Source organism: Dipodomys merriami, unplaced genomic scaffold (genome assembly GCF_024711535.1).
Source record: "Dipodomys merriami isolate MVZ:Mamm:240054 unplaced genomic scaffold, mDipMer1.0.p SCAF_62, whole genome shotgun sequence".
NCBI classification, from domain to species: Eukaryota; Metazoa; Chordata; class Mammalia; order Rodentia; family Heteromyidae; genus Dipodomys; species Dipodomys merriami.
The window spans coordinates 7,511,393-7,532,539 of NW_027206202.1; positions in this window are offsets into that span (position 1 = coordinate 7,511,393).

Below are 21,147 nucleotides of genomic sequence, written 5' to 3' on the forward strand. Positions count from 1 at the left end.
AGATAATGTGATGTCAGGAAAATGGACCCTTAGATGTGTATTTTAATGTTTTTTTTCTTTCATGCATGTGTTTCTAATGCTTTTATAAGATTATCTGTTTGTTGCTTTGTATGTCCCTGCCCCACAGTATAACCCCTGCTTTCACTATATTTGATGTCAGTATAACTTGTGGAGAGATGGGGAGAAACCAGTTGTTTCAGGATACAGGTGGACCTGTTGCAACAATGAGAAGTACAAGTTGTCATGTCCAAAACGAGCTTTACAATGTCGGTGCGGGGGTGGGAGGGCGGGGAAGGAATAGGATTGTTATGGGTGTGAGGGGGGAGGCTGGGAAGGGATGTGAAGTGTAAACAAAGGAGCAGGCTGCAATGCTTGGTAAGAAATGTATGCATTATCCTGCCAATGTAATTGTAACCCCTCTGTACAGTATGCTCTCAAATAAAATAAAATGAAATTAAAAAAAAAGGGATGTACACATTATCCTGCCCATGTAATTGTAACTCTTCTGTACAGTATGTTCACAAATGAAATAAAATTAAATTAAAAAAAAGAAAGGAAAAGAAGGAAAGAAGGAAGAAAGGAAAGAAGGAAGGAAGGAAGGTGATTTCTACTTTCTTCTTTGTGTCCAGTAAACATATTGCTGATAGAACCACTTTTGCTCAGTAAATTGAGGTTATTATACAAGATAAAATTTTAGACATCCCACTGGTAGAAAGAACTTTTGAGAGCAAAGGCCTTGCCTTATGTAATTTTGTTATCAATGTATGTCAGTGTTTTCCTTGTATAAAAATGGCTTCCGTTATATAGGGAACAGAGAAATCACCCTCAAGTCTTAAAAACAGTTTTTAAGAAATACTTAATTTCTTTTGTTTTACTTATTTTTTAGTCTTAGTTTTATTTTAAATATTATATACAGAGGGAGTACAGTTCTATAAATCAGGCAATAAGAACATTTCTTTTTGAACAATGTTACCCCTTTCCTAATTCTCTCTCAGTTTTTCCCTCATGTCTTGCCCCTGCACATGTTGTATACTTCCTCAACACAGTGTCTAGTGAGTATCACTAGCACATTTGTTCACCCTTTGTTCCACCATTCCTCTCCACCCTTACTCTCCCCCAAATAGATAAAATTTACATATAAGACAAAAAGTACAGAAAACAAAAACAGCAACAAAGGAGAAATACAATTAAAAAATGTAATGAAAAATCTCATTTATTTTTATGTGTAGCATTTTATATAATCATATGCACATATCTATTGAGGCTTTGTGATCCTCTCCTAACAAATCTCCTCCTTTGGTCTCACTGTGGTGTTTTACCATCCAGTGTGTTTACTTGCAGATTTATAGGCTCTAGTTACAATAAATGAGGGAAACTAAGCAACCTATGTTTCTGTGTATCTGGTTTACTTCACTTAACATAATTTTTTCTAAGACAAAAGCTGTGTGAGTGACTACAAATTGCTAATCAGGTATTCTACCACTTGAGCCATGTCATAAGCCTTGATTTTTCATTTATTCATTCATCTATTGAATTTTACAATGCTTACACTAAACTATATGTGATCTATCAACAAAAGGTGGAATTTCTGTAGAACAAAATGTATACGAATATGGTTTCTTTCAACATACCTATTGCACTACATTCACTCTTCTCTTCATGAACTGAGATGACCAATGCTCATGGGAGGAGATGAACTGAATGATGGAGGCACTGTGATACAGGGACATGAACACAAGCACCTCAATACTGTGAAACTTGGTCTAATAACCAGGAAGAAGATTGTGACTAATGAATAATCACATATAGGTTATGAATGTGTTGTACACAGAGTGCTTCAAGCATATGGATTTTTTATTTCTAGAAATTACCATGTCATATTTGTGAACAATAATTAAAAGGGAGACTGGCACTATAAAAATTAAAAGCATAAATAAGAGAACTACTGTACTAATATATATATGTTGCAATATCATATATAAAAGAATATTTTGACCTATCCATTGCACTTATGATAATGTTTCTTAAAAATAGGCATTTATGCCAAGATTTAGTTACAAGTATTTTATTGTAGTATAATATAAAACAAATAAAAATTATCTGTACAACTAGCAGAATTAAATAATTTCTAGCCTTGTAGTATTATATTATTTATATCACATATATGTGATATTATAATATCTCTGATATACTACATATATGATGTAAAATTATTTATTTATAATTTACACATGTATTAAAAATAAAATGTTTTTATTAATATAGGCAAGTGTGTACGTATTGTTAGTAGAATGTTTCGTGTACTTGTATGTAACTACTACTCTTTGGAGATTGTTCCACGAAATTGAACTCTGGGCCTGAGCACTGTCCCTCAGCTCTGCAGCTCAAGGCTAGCGCTCTACCACATGAACTACTTCCGGTTTTCTGGTGGTTTATTGGAGATAAGAATTTCACAGACTTTCCTGCCCTGGCTGGCTTTGAACCGCCATCCTCAGATCTCAGCCTCCTGAGTAGCTAGGATTACAGGCATGAGCCATCGGCACCCATCTACGAAATTTCTTTTTTGTCTGTATCATTTTTTGTCTGAGCACATGAATCACTTCAATACCAAGAAACCAATTTTTAATATTCAAAACAATTTTTGCTAGACATGTTTATATTTAACACAATTTTTGTTAGACACGCTTATATTTTTCTTTATATATTCTCCTGTAGTAAGTAGAACTTACAAAATAAAACTTTTCTTTTAAATAATGACTATTTCAGTTTGGATAATAATAGCTCATAACTATAGTGCTAACTACTCCAGAGGCTGAAATCGGAGGTTTGTGGTTTAAACCCACGTCAAGCTGAAAATTCTAAAACATTCTTTACTTATCTCCAATTTACTATCACCACCACCAATAAAAGTAACGGAAGTAGAAGTGCAGCTCAACTGATAGGGAGCCAGCTATAAGTGAAAAGGTCAAGTGAAATAAGAAGCTTTGAATCCTCATTCACACACACACACACACACACACACACACACACACACACACATACACGGCACACTATTACAGCATGTGGACCATTTGATGCCCTTCCTTGGACTTATGGTGGACTTTGGAAGAGTAAATCTTAAATTTGGCCCTCTTTTTCATATTCCTTTTGCTCATTTTCCCTTTCATCATCCCTATTTTCCCCTTAAATTCTTTCTTGTTCTCCATTAGAAAACAGAGAGAATGATTCAATCTAAGTTTTTTGTTAAAGAATTCAAATTGGAGTCATTAGTCAGCTACACCTTATTAGGTTCTCAATCTTATCTATTAAATTTTTTGTTATAAAGTATAAGTTTTACCTTACATCCCAAATTGGAAAGTACAGAACACCTTTAAAGGAGAGGAAAATGCTGTTAGTGTAGTATGTGTGTATTCTGTTTTTAGGTGGTTTTCATTTTCAGTTGTTTCCTTTATGCAGTTAGAGTCGTGATGTATGTAAATTGATATGTTTGTCTATTTGTTTCCAGTAGAAATGGATACTAAGAATTTTCCTCAAGCTCCATTTTCTTTAAGAATAGCTGTGGTGTTAACACCTGTTTCATGTACTTTCTTATTTGCAGTACTCTTTTTTTATGTGTTATGTGTGCCAGTATTGGGGCTTGAACTAGGGCCTGAACACTGTCCATTAGTTTTTCTTTCTTTTTATTTTCATTCAAGGCTTTGACATTTGAGCCTTAGCTCCACCTCTGCATTATTTTAATAAATAATTGGTGATAAGGGTTTCCACAGACTTTCTTAGTATGGCTTGATTTGAACCTGATCCTCAGAGCTCAGATTCCTGAGTAACCAGGATTACAGGCATGAGCCCCTGGCACCTGGCTACCATTACCCTTCAATGCCTACTCCAAGCCTGTTTAGTCAATGCAGAATGTGCAATGATAGAGAAAATTAGCATGACCTCTACCTTTTTTTTTTTTTTGTCGGTCGTGGGACTTGAACTCTGGGCTTGGGCACTGCCCCTCAGCTCTTCAGCTCAAGGAGAGTGCTCTACCACTTGAGCCACTGGTTTCCTAGTGATTTATTGGAGATAAGTGTTTCACGGACTTTCCTGACCAGGCTAGCTTTGAACTGCGACCCTCAGATCTCAGCCTTGGGAGTAGCTAGGATTACAGGCCTGAGTCATGGGCGCCCAGCGACCCTTACCTTCTTTAATGGTCCATCCAAGGCCACAAGGACCCCTGTTTCTCACGTATTGCAAAACTCACTAAACAATATAAGCAATAATTAGGAAGTGAGATATAGGTGGCAAGTTAAGCCAAACTATCAGCAGTAGCTGTCTTTATTCAACCTTTCATCTTACTCTTATTTAATATCATCTAATTTATTTTATTCTCTCATGGGAAGCAAATAGAATCAGCAAATAGTGATTATTGTTCCTCATATCAGGTGAGTCATGCTAAGATGCTTTCCAAAAATAAAAATAAGAGTTTACCCAGCTAGAACAGGGAATACATAAGCAGGTTAAGTTCATCTGTCCTGTTACATATTGCACACTTACTCAAAACAGAGTGGGGACAGTGCCCAAGCCCAGAATTCAAGCCCCACGACCGACAAAAAAAAAAACCAAAAAAGATAAAAAACAGAGTGAAGTGGTCTCTTTATATTAAAAATGCCTTCTCAGGTAAGCTGGGCTATTTCTAATTTCTTTTTTTTTTTTGTAAGTCGTGGGGCTTGAACTCTGGGTCTGGGCACTGTCTCTGAGCTCTTCAGTTCAAGGCTAGAGCTGTACCACTTGAGCCACAGCTCCCACTTCTGGCTTTATCTGTGCATGTGGTGTTGAGGAATCAAACCCAGGGCCTCATTCCTGAGAGGCAAGCACTCTACCACTGAGCCACCTTCCCAGCACTATTTCTAAACCTTTAAGGACAGGATAGATAGAAGCTGATCCCTAGGCTCCTCCTGGGGTTATGAGACAACCCCTTACTAGCCTGGCTGTCAGGTCTGGTAGAGCATCCATGGTAGAGAATATGATGACTGATATGCTAGGACATCTGGAAGGTTCAGAACATTGACAATGGGAAATGGTTTCTTCATTTTAGTAACTAGCTTGACAGGCTTAGCACTGGAGGAAATGTATCACAATGCTGCTGTGATTCCTGCTTTAGGGAAAGGCAGGGAGATGATCAGAACCACTGTATTTACTGTAGAGCCTTGCATATTTTGATGCTCTCTTAATTTCATGGAAGTAGAAAGTCTAAATCTACTTGGACAATTACAAAAGAAATGATGAGAAATTCCATGAGCTAGTGAGTGATATTTCACATAAACAATGTGAGAATGCTGACTAAATATTACACATATCATAGAACCTACAGGAGGGAAGGGCAGGGATAAGTAACAAAAAATCTTTGCATGGGATAATTGTCTTCTTAATAACAATAATCAACAAGAATCATCCTATTTAAAGCACATTTGTGAATGATAATACCTGAACTTGCAATGTATATGATAATAGTTTTAATAGTTTATTTCCCTTTTAGATTTCCTTGTTGGAAAAGGCTGTATTTGGAGGTGTTCTTCTATATATTGAGCCTTGTGATTTACCAAAGACTGAAAATCTTAACCATGACACTTTCAAGGTGACCCTGAAGCCTCGAGGAGACCCTTCCACACCTGGTTACCCGAGCATTGGTGAGTTTGTTCTTGTACTTTTTGGGCTGTGATTTGTAAGTTGATGCTAGCTAAATTAACCAAGAAATAACAAAATCAAAATTTGCACAACTGCACATTTTTAAAGAGACAGTAAATATCTTATTGCACACATGAACAAATACATACATGTGAAATGTCAAAAGTGCCTTAAATCAGCTGTAGTAACTCTTTGACAGTCTATGTCAGCCATTTCTAAGGCTAGGGAAGCTGTCAAAGGAGATGCTAGAGAAGTCTACACAAAGAGAAGGAGCCTTATTGATTCCTCCTGTTTCTGGCAGCATCTGACCACAATCTTAGTATCACATATCCTTTTTCTCAGTAAGCTGTTATGTTTCATGGTAGTCGGAATTCTGTGGCCAAGAGAAGAGGCCTGATTTTGGAGCAGCTCTCTGCACCAGTGAGTTTCTGTCCAATGGCTGTATCACTGACAAATACCCTGTACATTTAATTCGGCTGAGGAAAATGCTCTTTACACATTTTCTTTTCTTCTTTTTCTTCTTTTTTTGTCAGTCGTGGGGCCTAAATTCTGGGCCTGGGTGCTGTCCATCAGCTCTTCAGCTCAAGGCTAGCACTCTACCACTTGAGCTACAGAGCCACTTCCAGCTTTTTCTGCTTATGTGGTGCTGAGGAATCCAACCTAGGGCCTTATGCATGCAAGGGAAGTGCTCTACCACTGAGATACCTTCCCTGCCCTCTTTACACATTTTTTTTTGTCAGTCGGGGGCCTGAACTCTGGGCCTAGGCTCTATTCCTCAGCTTTTCAGCCCAAGGCTAAGGCTCTACCACTTGAGCCACAGCACCACTTCTGGCCTTTTCTGCTTATGTGGTACTGAGGAATCGAACCCAGAGCCTCATGCATGCAAGGCAAGTATTTTACCACTGAGCCACCTTCCCAGCTTGCCTCTTTACACTTTTTATCCAGGGTGATACTTATTGACCATGACAATTTAATTAGCAATTAAACTTATCAAAATAAAATTGTCCATATATTCTGTGAGTGTTTTCCTTCTTTCCTCCAAATATTATAAAAAATGTTATTAATCTTTCTCAAATCCAGCTGTCTTCTCTCTATTTGTACTAGCATTACCAATCAATTAGTAACTTTCTCCAAGGGGATAGTACATTGAATCAGATTAAAAAGGTTTTTTAATGTAATTACAGTTTGTGGTTTACTGCCTTGTCTATTATAATCCACACAAGCATTTGTTTTTAGGAACTCACTGTACTTTGTGGGCCTTTTATCTGTCTTTCAAATTTTGAACTAAATATTATTAGTTGTCTACATACAATTTCTAGATATCATTGTAAATAGTAGTCTAGCTTCTCATTCATTAATCTTATTGTAATGTGCTATAATTACTCTGATTCAGTAGGCTACACTTGGCAGCTGTCTGTATCAAGTTGCCCAAAGTAGACTATATCTACCTATTTTGGTAAGTTGTCTAGTTGACAATATTTACTCTTAATAAATTTCTTGACCCAGATTATTTTATAAAAGCAGAATTCAGTCATAGTCAGCAAAATTTTAGCAAAGTCTTAAGGACTCATAAGATGATATTTTTTCTTTTTATTTCAAAATTCATTAATGTAGTATATACAGACTCTTGGTACCTATCTTCCATTCTCCTGTAATAAGAATGTTAAAATCATCTAATTCACACAATCAATGTAATAAAAGATTTACAGATTTTATTCAAAGTTCCCCACTTTGCTACTAGTCTTTTCCGAACCTCTGCACATTTCATTCCTCTCTTCCCCTTTCCCCGCCTTTACCCTTCTCTCCTCCTCTCTCTTCCCCATTTATTCTTCCTTCCACACATCTGAATGCGAACATGTTTTGTAGAAGGTCCCTCAATTGAGCATGTCTGAAAATTTCTAACGAATAGAGTCAGGAGCAGTAGGAGAAATCTTTTTTTTTTTTAATTTAATTTTATTTTATTTGAGAACATACTGTACAGAGGGGCTACAATTACATGGGCAGGATAATGCATACATTTCTTACCAAGCATTGCAGCCTCCTCCTTTGTTTACCCTTCACCTCACTTCCCAGCCTCCCCCCTCCCCCCACCCAATTATACACCCCTCCCCCCCACACCGACATTGTAAAGCTGGTTTTGACATGACATTTTGTACTTATCATTGTTGCAACAGGTCCACCTGAATCCTTAAACGACTTGTTTGTCCCCATCTCCTCCACATGTTATACTGACATCAAATAGAGTGAAAGCGGGGGTTACACTGTGGGGGAGGGACATACAAAGCAACAAAGAAATAATCTTAAAAATGCGTTAGAAACACATGCATGAAAGAAATGAAAACATTAAAATACATATTTAAGGGTTCATTTTCCTAACATCACATAATCTGACCTTTTCCGCTTGACTCATACCTAGATATTGCAAATAAGGGAAACCATGGGACCTATGTTTCTTTGGGCCTGGCTTACTTCACTTAATATAATTTTTTCCAAACCTTTCCATTTCCTAACAAATGGGGAAATGTCATTCTTTCTGATGGAGGCATAGAATTCCATTGTGTATATATACCACATTTTCTTGATCCATTCATCTACTGAGGGGCATCTGGGTTGGTTCCATATCTTAGCTATGGTAAATAATGCTGCAATAAACATAGTTGTGCTGGTAGCTTTAGTGTGGTCTTGTTTGTAAACATTTGGGTAAATGCCCAAAAGTGGGATTGCTGGGTCATAGGGGAGATCTATGTGAAGTCTTTTGAGGAACCTCCATACTGCTTTCCAAAGTGGTTGAACAAGTTTACATTCCCACCAACAATGAAGTAAGGTTCCTTTCTGTCCACATCCTCTCCAGCATCTGTTGTTGTTAGAGTTCTTGATTTTTGCTGTTCTAGCTGGAGTGAGGTGATATCTCAATGTTGTTTTGATTTGCATTTCTTTTATGGCTAGGGATGTTGAACATTTCTTCATGTGTCTATTGGCCATCCTTCTTTCTTCTTCAGAGAAGCTTCTCTTTAAGTCTTTCGCCCACTTCTTTATTGGGCAGTTGTTTCTTTGAGGATTTGTTGTTGGGTGGTTTAATTTTTTGAGTTCCAAGAATATTTTAGATATGAGACCCTTGTCCATTGTATGGCTAGTAAAGATCTTCTCCCAATCGGTGGGCTTTCTATTGATCTTGCTAGCTATGTCATTTGCCCTGCAGAAGCTCTGCAACTTTATGGAATCCCATTTGTCCAAACTTTCTTTGATTTATTGTGCTTCCGGGTCTCTATTCAGAAAATTTCGGCCTGAGCCAAGGAGACCTAGGGTTTCTCCTATTCCATCCTGTAATGTTTTCAGAGTGTCTGCTTTGAGTTCAAGGTCTTTGATCCATTTGGAGTTGATTCTGGTGCAGGGTGATATATAAGGATCTAGCTTTAGTTTTCTACAAGTAGTTAACCAATTTTGCCAGCACCATTTACTGAAGAGGTTTTCTTTCTTCCATTCTATTGTTTTAGCTTCCTTATCGAAGATTAGATGGCTATAGGTCTGTAAGTTCATTTCTGGGTTTTCAATTCTATTCCATTGGTCCTGAGGTCTGTTCTTATGCCAATACCAAGCTGTTTTGATTACTATGGCTGTATAGTAGAGTTGGAAATTTAGTATTGATATTCCTCCAGCAGTGTTCTTTCCGTTGAGGAGCGTTTTTGCTATTCAGGGTCTTTTATTGTTCCATATGAATTTTTGGATTGCCTCTTCTATTTCCTTGAAGAATGAGGGTGGAATTTTGATAGGTATCGCGTTGAATTTGTAGATAGCCTTGGGAAGTATTGCCATTTTCACAATGTTAATCTTTCCAATCCAGGAGCATGGGAGGTTGTGCCATTTTTTAAGTTCTGTGTTGATTTCCTTTTTCAAGATTTTAAAGTTTTCATCATAGAGGTCCTTCACTTCTTTGGTTCAGTTAATTCTTAGGTATTTTATTTTTTTGTGCGGCTATTAAAAATGGAGTTGCTTTCCTAATTTCAGCCACACTTTTCTCATTGTTGGCATACAGAAAAGCCATTGATATTTGGGGGTTAATTTTATAACCTGCTACTTTGCCAAAGTTTTGAATCAGCTTGAGTAATTTGGGAGTGGAGTCTATGGGATTCTTTAAATACAAGATCATGTCATCTGCAAAGAGGGAGAGTTTTATTTCTTCTTTCCCTATTTGGATCCCCTTTATGTCTGCATCTTGTCTTATTGCTGTAGCTAGGCATTCTTATACTAGATTGAAGAGAAGTGGAGAGAGTGGGCATCCTTGTCTTGTTCCTGAGTTAAGAGGAAATGGCTTTAGTTTTTCACCATTGAGTATAAGGCTGGCTGTAGGTTTGTCATATACAGCCTTTATTGTATTGAGGAATGTTCCATGGATTCCTAATTTTTCCAGAACCTTCATCATAACGGGGTGTTGGATCTTGTCATATGCTTTTTCTGCATCTATTGAGATAACCATGTGGTTCTTATCCTTGCTCCTGTTGATGTGATGAATAATATTAATTGATTTGCGTATATTGAACCAGCTTTGCATCCCTGAAATGAATCCTGTTTGATCATGGTGTATGATTTTTTGGATGAATTGTTGAAGTCGATTGGCCAAAATTTTATTGAGAAATTTTGCATCAATGTTCTTCAAAGAAATGGGTCTATAGTTCTCTTTCTTTGATGAGTCCCTGCCTGGTTTTGGGATGAGGGTTATGATGGCTTCATAGAATGAGTTCGGTAGTGAGCTTTCTCTTTCAATTTCATTGATGAGTTGGAGGAGTATTGGTGTGAGCTCTGCTTTGAAGGCCTTGTAAAATTCCGCTGTAAAACCATCTGGTCTTGGACTTTTCTTAGCTGGGAGGTCTCTTATTGCTGTTTCTATTTCAATGCTTGATATGTGCCTGTTAAGCTGGTTTAACTCATCTTGGTTTAGTTTTGGCATGTCAATATTTGCTATGAAAAGGTCCATTTCTGTCAAGTTCTCAAACTTATTAGCATAAAGTTTTGAGAATTATTCCCTTATCATGTAGTGAATCTTGGTTGTTTCCGTGGTGATGTTTCCATTCTCATCTCTGAGTTTATTAATTTGGGTGTGTTCTCTCCTTATTCTGATAAGATTTGCTAAGGGTCTGCCAATTTTGTTAAGTTTTTCGAGGAACCAACTCTTTGTTTTGTTGATTCTTTCTATAGTTTTTTTGGATTCTAATTCATTTAATTCTGATTTAATTTTGATTATTTCTTTCTGTCTAGTGGATTGGGGTTTATCTTGCTGCTCTTTTTCAAGAAGGTTTAGATGTGTCGTTAAATTGTTTGTTTCAGATCTCTCCAATTTGTTGATGTAGGTGCTCAGAGCTATAAACTTGCCGCTGAGTACTGCCTTTGCTGTGTCCCAGAGGAGCTGGTAATTTGTGTGTTCATTTTTGTTGAATAGCATGAACATTTGAATTTCCTTTCTAATCTCTTCCATGACCCACTCATGATTCAGCAGTGTGGCGTTCAGCCTCCATGTGATACCGGACTTTCTTTGGTGGTTTTTGGTGTTGAGTTCTAATTTTATTCCCCTGTGGTCAGAGAGAGTGCAAGGTATAACTTCAATGTTTCTGAATTTAGACAAGTTTGCTTTGTGGCCTAAAATGTGGTCTATTTTAGAAAACGTTCCATGTGCTGCTGAGAAGAACGTGTATTCTGATGCTGCTGGGTGAAATGTTCGGTAAATGTCTGTTAAGTCTAGTTGATCTATGCAGCTGTTTAGATCTGCGGTTTCTCTGTTGAGTTTTTGCCGAGTTGATCTATCTAGTGAGGAGAGTGGTGTGTTAAAATCCCCAACAATTAATGTCTTTGGATCTATATGGGATTTGAGGGAAAGTAGTGTTTCTTTGATAAATTTGGGTGCTCCATTGTTTAGCAAATAGATATTTAGAATTGTAATATCCTCCTGAAGGAGAGATCCTTTAATTAGTATGTAGCAACCTTCTTTATCTCTTCTCACGAATTTTAATTTGAAGTCTATATTATCTGATATTAGGATTGCAACTCCCGCCTGTTTATGGGGGCCATTTGCTTGGTAGATTTTGTTCCAGCCTTTAACATTGAAAATGTGTTTGTTTTTATGGGCAAGATGTGACTCCTGCAGGCAGCAGATAGAAGGGTCTTGTTTTTTAATCCAACTAGACAGTCTATGTCGCTTAATTGGAGAGTTCAGTCCGTTAACATTAAGAGATAGGACTGAGAGGTATTTGGGAGTTCCTGCCATGTTATCCACCTTCATAGGGGCTGCAAAAACTGGGTTCTTCCTAACGTTCTTGGATTCTCAGTTTGGGTGCAGTTTCTTGGCCTTTGTTGCGTTCTTGTTGGTTTTCTATGTGTAGGACATCTTTAAGAATCTTTTGCAGGGTTGGTTTGGTGGAGATGTATTGTTTCAATTTTTCTTTGCTATGGAAGGTTTTTATTTGGCCTTCAGTTATGAAAGAGAGTTTAGCTGGGTACAGTATTCTTGGTTGATAGTTGTTTGTTTTTAAGGCATGGCATATGTCATTCCAGGCTCTTCTTGCTTTGATTGTCTCTGCTGAGAAATCTGAGGTAATTCTAATTGGTTTCCCTTTATAGGTGATTACCCTTTTCTCCTTGACAGCTTTAAGGATCTTTTCCTTGGTCTGGGTTGATCCTGTTTAGATTATAATGTGACGGTGGGATGTCTTATTCTGGTCTGGTCTATTTGGGGTTCTAAAAGCTTCTTGTATCTGAATAGGCCTATCTTTTTGTATGTTTTGGAAGTTCTCTGCTAGGATCCTGTTAAACAAATTTCCTAGACCATTAACTTCTCTTTCTAGGTGCTCCTCTACACCCATTATCCTTAGATTGGGCCTTCTGATGGTGTCTTCCAGGTGTTGGATAGACCTATCATATTTCTTGGACTTGTGTTGGATGGTTGTATGTTCTTTCTCTATAATATCTAGGCTGTCTTCAATCCCTGAGATTCGATCTTCTGCATGGTCTAACCTGCTGTCAAGACTCTCTACTTTGTTTTTTATCTCTTTTCCTTCTAATTGGTCAGCTTTGATGGCTTCAAGTTCTTTGTTGAAGCTCTGTTTTAGGTCTTGTATGAATTTCTTTACTTCCTTAATTTGGTGTTCAGTGTTTGTTCTCAAATCACTTAGTTGATTGGTTATGGTTTCTTTGGACTCCCATTCCTTCTGTTGGGTTCCATTCAGCATTCCCTTTGTGGTCTCCCTGACTTCCTTCAGCTCTTTGTTAATGGATTCCATGAATGCCTTTAGTGATCTTTGTGTATTCTCTACCTGGTCTCTCAATTCCTGAATTACTCTTTGATTAGCTTCCTCCTGTTCGTGGGATTCCTGTAGTTCTCTTTCCTCCCGTTGGTGGGATTCCTGCAGTTCTCTTTGCGTGTTCTCAGCCTGCTCACGCCATTCCTCCCTTTCTCTTTGAGTATTCTCAAGTTGTTCACGCAAATCCTGTATCAGTTTTTGAGTAGCTTCCTCACGCTTATGATATTCCTGTATAAACTTCTGGGATGCCTCCCCTCTCTCCCTATCATGCTCATACAGAGTCCTTTGTACATTGTCAAACTTCTCATTTATCATGTTTGCTAGTAGTGTTTGTAGAGCTATTTGGGAACTCTCCTCTGGATTATTCTTTATCTGTTCTAATCCCTGATTATCAAGATTGGGAATTGAGATACCCGAATTTGTCATTTTTCTTGTGTTTTTCCGGCTTACTCTGCCCATTTGAGATGAAGATAGCACCAGTTTTGTGCTAGAACACTATCTTAAGGCAACCATCAATCAAAGTTTGCATTTGTACAGTCAATAGTCTACAGATACAATCTATTTCAACAGATACATCTATTCAACATCAAACAACTATATATTAAAGGACTTCGATCCGCAGAGAAGAATTTGGAAAACCAGAAATTATTAGGATTAGGGAGAGATGTGGGTAAAAAATAGGAATAGATTGGTGTGGGGAGGCACAGGGAGAGTTAACTATGTCCTAATCACAATGCAGGAAATGGGTTGGGTAGGATGCAAGTAGAGAGAGAGAGAAAAAGAAGAGACGGAAAGGGGAATGAAGAGAGACCAGAAAAAAATAGAAACGTAAAAATTAATGTTATTATAGAGGTTAAAAGACCATCTATTTAGAGAGGAATGTGAATATGTTGAGAGAAGGGGAGGGACATAGAGGAGATGTGAAAAACTTTAAGGATGGGAAAGTGAGAAGAAAAGATCAGAAGTTCAGTAGAGCTAGACAAAAAACAAAAAGATAATTAAGAAAGAAAGAAAAAGAGAAAGAAGACAAGAAAAGAAAGGAAAACGCTCATTCACATATTCCTAAAATAAAAATTATAAGATGAGAAGAAAACAGTTACTGGAAAACAATTATTTTTTCAGAAGAGGGAAAAATTAAAGATTAATAAAAGTTTTAGAAGGGAAAAAATTTATATATATATATATATATGTATATAAGGTAACAAAAAACAAAAAACAAGCAAAAAAAAAGAAAAGGAGAAGAAGAAGAAAAAAAAAGAAAAAAAAAGTCTTTTGATTTTTTTTTGGGGGGGGAAGGAGTGGGAAGTATCCTGTATCTCCCTTTTGTCTTTAACCAGTCTCTTGTTGGAGTCTCTGGTCAGCTTGTGATCCTGTGGCTTGATTGGTTTCTTAAGTCGGTTGGTTGGAAGAGGCAGAAAAATGCTCTGCTTTACCCAAGATTTTGAGATCCCCCTCCCAGGTTAGTCTTCTGGGAGGGTGATCTGCTTTGAGAATCACAAAAGAGGGGGATGTGGTGGTGAGGCTAGGTTCTGGGTAAAGTTGAGGCCTTTCAACAAACAGTAGCTTTTCCCTGGGGCTATTTTGTGATAAAGCTCACAGTGCCCAGCCTGGAGCCATTCTCAGGGTTTCTGTTTTTCAATTGATTATGGTGGCTGCTAGAGGGAGGGGCAGCCTCTGGCTCTGGTTACCCAGTGAGGCAAGGCACTCCGATGGCTGGCGCCTGAGCTGCGTGACTTTTCCCTGGATGGAGCTGAGTCTGGCAGGTCACTTTGCCGTTAAGTTCTTATGACCTGCTAAATGACTTTTTTTATCCAAAGCCTGAGCTGGAGCTAGCAGCTCCCCGAGCTTTGTTGGTATCCAAGATGGAGATCACCGGTGCTGGGTGGGGAGGGGTGGCCTTCCCTCCTCTGCTCCCTGAGAAGGAGTGAGGACGTCGGGCTTGTACTCACACCGAGTCTTGGATCCTGGGTCGTCTCTGGTCTGCAAACAGCAGGATGAAGATGTCCGCTCCTTGTTGGTTCTTGTTGGTTTTGAGTAGAATCCGCTCGTCCGCTGCGTCTGGCTCCTTTGTCCCGGACTCTCTGTGTCTCAGGTATGACCCCGCGGCGGAGGTCGCCGCCGCGACCCTGCAGCCGCAGCGGCAGCTGATGTGTTTCCTTGGCTTCCCCTCTCTTGTCTAACTCTCTGTCCTGTGATGGCACACTTGGTGTGATTCTCTGGCTTAGGGCTGTTCACTGGAACTCTAAAACTGCTTTCTATGCGAGAGCTTGTTCAGATTCCAGCTTCTCCTCCGCCATCTTCCCGGAACTCAGTAGGAGAAATCTTACAATCTACTGATAGCATATCAATAGGTCCACAGATTTTTGCATGTCTCACGTCATGATGCTTATCTTTATTCCCTCTATTGCTGTGATGTTGGTTGGGTTTCCTGCTGTGTTGTTTTTCTTTGGAATAGTAAGTATCTCCTGAGAGATGCTATGAGACTGTGAGCATCCTATTTCTCCTCATACTTTACCCCAGGAATATGAAGAATTATCAATAGCTCCTGACTGTTGCAACTATTAATGTGGTATTGCCAATTGGTGTTTTTCTGTTTCTCTTATTTATTTAGAATGTGTAAAGAAATACTTCTAAAATATTGAGTAATAACATTGGCTACATACTTAAACAACAGTGAACAACTATGCAAAAATTTCTAGATGGGCTTCTTAATTCTAATGATTAAATACCAGTGAAGTAAATGGTAATATCTACTATGTTCCTCAATTCTCTTGTATAGATCTCACAAGAAAATTTACATTAAAAATATAATGTTGATGGAGTGAAAACTTCCTACTTACAGATGTAGTTTTATATAGTAGAAAGAACAGGCAAAACTAAAATTCATTCTATTTTTTGGCCTAGAATAGAAGAAGTTCTGACTAACTACCATGATTTATATTGCTGGCTTTGAGTCATTGAAATATTCTCAATATTCTCTGAAATATTCTCAATAACTTTATGTCTTATGGTTTTATTGATTTTTAAAAATATAATACAATACTTCATAGATTTTTTACCTTAGAGGTAGGAATAAATAAGAATGAACGGTGTGGATTATGAATAAAACCTATAAATAATGTTTTTTTTTAACGTCAACCAATTAGCTGACTTCATATACTACAATACTGTCAGTTAAATTATTAGATGAACTTAATTTAAAACTATTTTGTTTTACAATATTAATAACTCTATTTCTGTAATTAATTTTAGAGAATCAAAGTTCTAATGAAGATGATTGGAACAAATAAAACTCCTAAGTGTTATTTTAAAACCAGATCATTTGGTTTTCACTATAAACAAAGTAAATCTAATGGTGTAGTGCCTAGTCTATTTGATCCACTTAGATTGTTCAGCCTATTAAAATATTAACATTTTTGTTTTCTCTATACATTATTTTACATTTCACACTACCATTTACTATTTTCTATGGAAAAGATGCACCAATTAAACATTTGTACCATAAATGACAAATGGATACTTCCTGTATCCCCATACTTACTTAGCTAAGAATGCCTCATCACTTCAAAGAGTTTTTTTTAATTTATTTTTTATTGTGAAAATACCGTACAGAGGGGTTATAATTACATGAGCAAGGTAATGAGTACATTTCTTATCAAGCATTGTTGCCTCCTCCTTTGTTTCCCCTTACCATCCCTTCCCATCTCTCCCCCCACAAAGTTGTAAAGTTTGCTTTATGACATTAGGACTTGTACATCTCATTGTTGCAATGGGTCCAGCTGTATCCCTGTTTAAATAATTTGTTTATTCCCTTCCCCTCCACAAATTATACCAACATCAAATACAATGAAAGCAGGGGTTATACCATGGGGGATGGATATACAAAACAACAAAGAAATCATCTTATAAATATGTTAGAAACAATCACCAGAAAGAAAAAAACTTTTGAATACTTATCTTAGGGTTCATTTCATCAACTTATCTGACCTTTTCTGCTTGTCTCAGCCATATACTAGTTATTGAAAATAAGGAAAACCATGGAAGCTATGTTTCTTTGGGCCTGGCTTACTTCACTTAATATAATTTTTTCCAAGTCTTTCCATTTCCTAACACATGGGGAAATGCCATTCTTTCTGATGGAGGCATAGAATTCCATTGTGTATATATACCACTTCAATGAGTTTTGAGTCCAATTACTCACTGACCATAATAAACCTTAGATTATCAAGACTGACTTTTCTCATGATACAAAATTTTCAAGCTAAAACTTGGAAATAAAACACCTCAAACATAGTGTGCATGCTTTCACTGTTTAAGCTCAAAATGTGTCTTATGGAATATTTATTCATTGTCAGTATCAGTTGTTTATTGCTAGGGAGCATAACCAAATATTTCTATCTATTCAAGGTGCATTGTACTCATAAGTTGGCATTCTTAATTGAAACTCTTTTGTATAACTATTTAGAGATAATAAAAATTAAATAAATTGCATAAAAGAGAATATCAGTGTTCATTTCCACAGAATATAATGCAAGTGGATTGTGCTGTCTAAAGAAAACTCCACATGATATCCCATCTTGTTAATACCCTCATAATTATTTGTTAGTATGGAATTAGAGCAGAGAGTAAATAGTGGCTAAATTACACATCTTCTCATAATTCAGAAAAGAATGCCTTGAGATATTCTGTACATATGTAAAGCTTTATTATCATTAAGTAGTAGGAGTCAAATCAACGTTTCATCTCTGGGTACAATGCATTGTGAGAATACCACCATTTCCCTCCTTGACCCATATCTTCACCCCACCCAAGTTTCTTGATTCCATTCATATATGTACATTAAATAATATGAAATTCTTTTTACTAAAAAAATCTTTTATGTTCATCGGACACATTAATGTATTTTCTTAATCCCTTGATACTTCCCAAATATACAAAAAAAATTCCCTGTAGCTGTACACTGGTGGCTCATGCCTGTAATCCTAGCTACTCTGGAGATTGAGCTCTGAGGATCGCAGTTGGAAGCCAACTGCCACTAACCACTAGAAAATTGGAAGTGGAGCCTTGATTCAAAGTGGGAGAGTGCTAGTGTTGAGCAAGAAAAAAACCTCAAGGATAGTGCCCAGCCCCTGAGTTCAAGCCCAGTAACTGACAAAAACCATCTTTTTGTAACTATGTAGAGCAAGAAGGAACCACACAACTTGGTAGTGAATCAAGTTTTGCACTGTGTGAGAGGGGGATGATTCAAAATAGGCTGCAGGAGACAAAGTAACAAGAAGAAAAAGTGGTTACAACCTCATGCAGAATATACAGAGGTGGGTGGAAATCCCTGCAGAGTATGTCAAAGGTGGCAGGTGTCAATAAAGAAAAGTATTTGTTTGTAAATGACAGTGTGGAAAACAATGGGTTTAGCCTTTCATGGTCCACCAATTGTGAGTAGATGTTTTGATTTAGTAAACTTTGTTGTAGAGAATCCCTCCTGTGCCTTTCCAGAGTCTAAGCCTGATGGACGGTGAGGGAGATGGGAGGCACACAGCTTTGATGATCACCTTTGTGAGGATGTCTTCAGTGTCTTTTGCTGTTTCAACTATACCAATGTATGTTTCAACATTGCATACACATGCATACATACCTGTGTGAATATATGTGTATGTTTTTTAAGTGTTTCTATAGCAAAAGTATATCCTCAAACTTAAAGCATATAAACACTGAATAGCTTAGCCAGACACGCAAATAAATGGTGTGTGATTTACAGTAAAACCATAACTATAACACCATCAGTAACTTCTAGAAGGAGTTGTATATTCTCTAAAATCATTCGTTAGCTACATATGTTAAAACCACAAAGAAAGCTAGAGAGTTGTGGTATAAATATAAAAATAAGAGAATGAGAAAGAGAAATGAAAACTATCTTTAATAAATAGTCCTTTTGGTAGGCCTAAAATATGTAATAGAAAACCATTCTTCATTTATCTTACAAATTTTATGCTGGTTATAGTATTTGTTATATTATGTTAATTTTAGTGCTACAGCAAGTAACTGCCTGGCAAATAAATCAAAATCAAAGCTATTTCTTTCAATTTGATTTGGTGTTGAAATGTCCTTATACTTTATTTACTGAAATCCATATAGATTTGAAGCTTTGTGTCTATGAACCATTCTGTGCTCTTATGAATCTTTTTTATCCTTTGGTTGAAATTCTGCAGAACAATGACTTCTCAGTGGTTTTACTCTAGTGAAGTGTATCAAACAACACAGTTTATTTAATATTCCCAGTGTTACAATTCAGTGGACCTGTGTGTTGTTTATCTACTTCTCGTTCCATATTATCCCTGCCAACCAAAACCATTCAAAGAATAAAGAACATCACTGTAATTTGTGACGTCTTCACCAGGCGTTCCTGGTCCAGTTACCAGTACAAATGTCTAAAGACTGACGTGAGTTGGTACTAAATCAACTGAGACAATGTTGAACTATACCCTGACTAGAACAGCAGAAAATATAAATATGTGTCTAGTTGTCAAAGCAATGTGTTAGATATTCACAGCATGAAATGCCTTGACACTTGGTTGGGGAAAAATAAAATGTGCCTGCATTCTTTCCATTTCACTCTCTCTGACTTGTGTTTCTTGGCATGTGTTCTAAAACCTTAGATGTGCATGAAATATATATTTCCACTTGACTGTTAGAAACCCTAAAGAGGATTATTAAGCACCAAAAAATTTCATAAATTTAAGTATCAAATATGAAAAATATGAGTTATATAAGTTCAAAGCCAGTTTTGTTAACACAAATTTCATCTTCCTCTGCAAGGAAACTTCCTGTTGATCATTGAAATATCTAAGATTATAGCCTATGGAGAACAATTTTGAGTGGTTATTGTTTTTAAGAGATCAGTGTGTTCCCTAATACATTTGTCATTCAAAATATTCTTTATTGTTGTGCTGGGAAATCTTTACTTTAAACAAGTGGCCAATAATAGAGATTTTACTCGGTTGAAGAATCAGAGTTCTACATAAACATGTAGTGAATTCTGAGAATAATAAAAATCATCTGCTTAAAAATATTTGCCAATGAATTCTGAGTTGTCTAACTTGTGGTCTAGTCATATTCTACCAATATGATTTTGTCTTTATCATACAAGTTAAATAAGGGAGGTAAGAAAATAACGGAGACAATGTGATCTGATACCAAATCAACAATTTAAATTTAATGCTGAAGAAGTTGAGATTTCGTTTTACATTCAATATATGCTGGTGGGCAGCATTCAAAGAAAAATATAAAATACAGATAGAAAATTCTAAACCAAAAACTGTACCAATTATAGCATAAAAAATTTGATTGAACTATTTGTGGTTACCATATCTAAGAGCACGTCTATCACAAACAGTAACCACACTTTATAAAGTGAATAAATAGAACAATTAATTATTTTAAAAAACAATATTAACAAAAAGTGAGTTTGTTCATCTATGAAATTATGTAGGATATTTTGTTGGAATAAATTTAAAATCTGTCATTTCTCTAGTTATACTTACTGTTGGAAAATGCAGATACCTTTCTCAAAGACTCACAATGTTCTTTAATAATGAGTCCAATTCATGGATTTTGGCAATAAATGAGGAAATATCCATAAAATAATCTAAAGAATAGTAATAGACCTGAGGAATGAAAAAGTCTGTTGATCAACATATTTCATCCTCCCACTCAATTTTCATGTGTCCAAATCTACAATGTTCAGGGCTTGTTATCTGTAATGTGGGATTTTTCTCTTGATAGGCTTAAAAATCCTACAGAAAATATTGCAGGCATGACTAATATGCAGGTATAAAATGACAAAATTCCATGTTATTTTTATATTCACTAATCAAATTGTAAAACAATATAAAGACAATAGCAATCCCCTTGTAAGCCCTAAATTAATAACAACCCCTATTATTGCATTTCATTAACAATCAGGTCTTCTGAATTTTTCCAAAAAATTTGCATAAAATCATTTCAATTTGTATAACTAGAACAATGCTAAACCATAGTATTATTTGTATTGACCATTCAATATAATGTATGTACTATGTTTTATTTAAAATACATACAATATATAAATATATAACATAAATAATATATATGTAACATAATTAGATATGTATATATTGTATGTACATTATATTATAATATTTATTTGAGCATATAT